Source organism: Mus pahari, chromosome 21 (genome assembly GCF_900095145.1).
Source record: "Mus pahari chromosome 21, PAHARI_EIJ_v1.1, whole genome shotgun sequence".
Taxonomy (NCBI): domain Eukaryota; kingdom Metazoa; phylum Chordata; class Mammalia; order Rodentia; family Muridae; genus Mus; species Mus pahari.
The window spans coordinates 21,207,491-21,210,445 of NC_034610.1; the positions used below are offsets into that span (position 1 = coordinate 21,207,491).

At 50.6% G+C, this 2,955-nt stretch overlaps 1 protein-coding gene across 2 annotated transcripts in view; it reads right to left on the bottom strand.

The window, feature by feature from the left end:
• Positions 1 to 2,244, bottom strand: part of Fam234a (family with sequence similarity 234 member A) — a 38,426-nt gene extending 36,182 nt beyond the window's left edge. Inside the window, exon 1 of one of the 2 annotated variants that reach the window (XM_021221329.1) lies at positions 2,013 to 2,244. The gene's annotated coding sequence lies outside the window, so the exon portion shown is untranslated. Of the gene's footprint in view, positions 1 to 1,996 lie in introns of both variants that reach the window. The other variant, XM_029533185.1, reaches the window with a different exon arrangement.
• Between the last annotated feature and the right edge of the window lie 711 nt (positions 2,245 to 2,955).

Consider the following 2,955-nt stretch of genomic DNA (forward strand, 5'->3'; position numbering starts at 1 on the left):
AGAAGAGGGCATTGGATCTCATTACAGATGGTGGTGAGCCACCATGTGGTTGCTGGGAATTGAACTCAGGACCTCTGGAAGAGCAGTCAGTGCTCTTCACTGCTGAGCCACCCACCTCACCAGCCCTAGTTCCATTTTCTACAAGGAAGTCTGCTCTTCCAAGTGTTCAACGTCATACTGGGGTGCGAATGCTTCCCTTTCCTGGGAAAAGCTCCAGTCTTTCTCACAAAGATAAAGCTCATGTGAATGTGAGGTGGAAACTTGTGCTGTAATTACAGGGAGTAGGCACCCTTTCCCCACAGGCATGGTCAGTAGCAGGAATTTAAAATATAATCACAAGGGGCTGGAAAGTTGGGTCACAGGTTCAGTCCCCAGCACTCACACAGTGGCTCACAGCCATCTGTAACTCAGTTCTGGAGAATCAAACACCCTGTTCTAACCTTCATGGGCACCAAGCATTCCCTTGGTACATGCATACACACACACACACACACACACACACACACACACACACACACACACTCTTCCAGGCAAAACAGTTATACACATAAATTCTAAAAAAACCATAACATTCACAAGCTGGACTTGGTAGCATATTTCTGAGACCCCAATACTTGAAAGAGCAAAGAGGCTCACCTCTGGTTTGAGGCCAGCCTGGTCTATATCATGAGTTCCAGGCCAGCCAGGGATAAAAGCAAAACTTGTCTCAAAAAACTCCATTCCCAAAAGAGAGTTGGAGAGCTGGGGAGCTGGGGAGCTCGGGTACTGGGCCGGTTAGTAGAGTTCTGGAATGGTGACACACAATTCCAGCACTGGAAGACTCGTGACAAGAAGATTCTCTGGAACCCATATAGAGGAGGGAGAGCCCCTACGAGTCATTGTCCTTGACACACTACACCTGCACTCACACTCGCATGCACACACACATTTCATAAGCTCTGCTGTACCCACCTCTTTTGTACCTAGTAATACAAAAAGAATGTGGAGGGGGGAGTTAGACTTCCCAAACTGGGTCATAATGACAGTGGTTTCTATCACTCCCTATTGCCCCACTTCCCTTACAGATAACTCCTTCTGAGGGAAGGCAGATACCAACAGAAAACAAGAGACAAAGAGGACTCCGGCCACTGGTCTTTTGAGTCCACTATCTTGAATTTGGATCCCCCAACCTGGTGAGAGATAACCTAGGCAGACTACTTCTGATTCCCTACCCACACAAAATATTGACTAATAAAGGTTATTTTATTTTGTGCATTTGGGCAAGACCGCATATTGTAGTCCAGGCTTATCTCAGACTCCAAATTCATATGTCTCAGCCTCAACTGGGATTACAGGTATCCACCACCACACCTAGGATAAAGATTGCTAGGATAAACCAATAAACTTCTTGTTTGTTATAAAGCAACAGAGAAGCAACAGATAAGCAATACAAGGAGGCAATGGAAGGAATGAGAAAAAACGCCAGTACAGAAGAAACAGCTTGGCAGCTGAGGCAGGAAGATTGCTTCCAGTTCAAGGCAGCAGGAGGCGGTGGTGGCCTTGAAAGAACATTAGAACTGTGAGGGAGGAATATGAAGACAACCCCGTCACCAACCACTCCTGACCTTACCCACCTCACTGCCTTGGCCCTGAACTTGAAGAACATGAACTGATTCTCACTGATACTAAACACACGTGGCCCAAAGAGCGTTAGGATTTAAGGAACTGCACGAGATTAACATGTCCACCGGAGCACAAAGTCCCTCTGGTAAGTCAACCCCTGTCGATTCGGGTCACCACAGCGCCCTCCAGGGAACAGACAAGACGGAGCACAGATTTGTTTGGCCAAGTTGCACACGCTTCAGGGTGCCAGGCCCTGTACACCTGGGAGCTCAGGCGGGGCCGACCTTAGCAGTGCGGCGCAAGTGGAGGCGGGACCCGCTCCTGGCCCCGACTAGCTCCGGGCGATCGAACACAGGCGGCTTTGGCTGGAACCAGCTCGCGCGTTGAGAGTTACCTAGTCCGGTCCTGACCTGCTCTCGGACCTGTCCGCGAGATCCGGCTCCTCAGCAAGTGGTACAGGACTACCGAGGCTGGCTCAACTGCGGTCCCTGGAATCCGAGATCCACATCCCCAAGGTTCCCCGGAGGACAGCGGCCGAACAGTAGTACAGACTACGCCGCACAGCAGCGCCCCTCCCCGGCGCACCCCGGTCCGCCCCGGCCCGGAGGGCAGCGTGCCACGCCCCCACTGGGCCCACCCAGGAGGTCCGCCCCGCCGTAGGCCCCGCCCCAGAGAGGCTGTGACCACCCCCTTAGTTCGGCCCACCTGATCTGTGCGTCACTTCCTGCGAGCGGAAGGGGCTTACCATAGAGATTCAGTTCTGTTGCCTGAGTCGGTTGCTTAGCAACGCGGCCGCTGTGTCCTGGGTTGGCCACTCTCGAGCAGAGAGCCTGTTTGTACAGGAGCATTTTGGCACGATAATGCTGTGATAGCTTAGGCCTGGTGTTCCCATACTAACCCCAGGAATCCATGAAAGGAGACAAGGCGTTGGTCACCTGGCCTGCAAAGGACCCTTGCTTGCTAAGGTTTCTTTTTTTCTAGCCTGCACATCTTTCCGATCACTTACTGACCACGGTATTTTCTTTCCTCGGTGCACACGCAGGCACCCAGAGGCACACACTACTACAGAAAGTGAAGATCAGAGGACAATTTTGTAGAGTTGGTTCTCTTTCACCTTTACGTGGGTTCTTGGGGTCGAACTTAGGTTACAGGCTTGCACAATTGCTTGGCAAGGACTTTTACTCACTGAGTCACCTCATGGGACCTTTACTGTTTTTGAGACAGGGTCTGATGTAGTTTAGGCTGGTCTTGAACTTGAAATCTTTACTTTCTGAACTATATCTCCTGGGTACTGTAATTGCAGGCATGTAGGCATAAATTTTTTGCAACCTACTCTTTTTTTTTTTTTTTTTT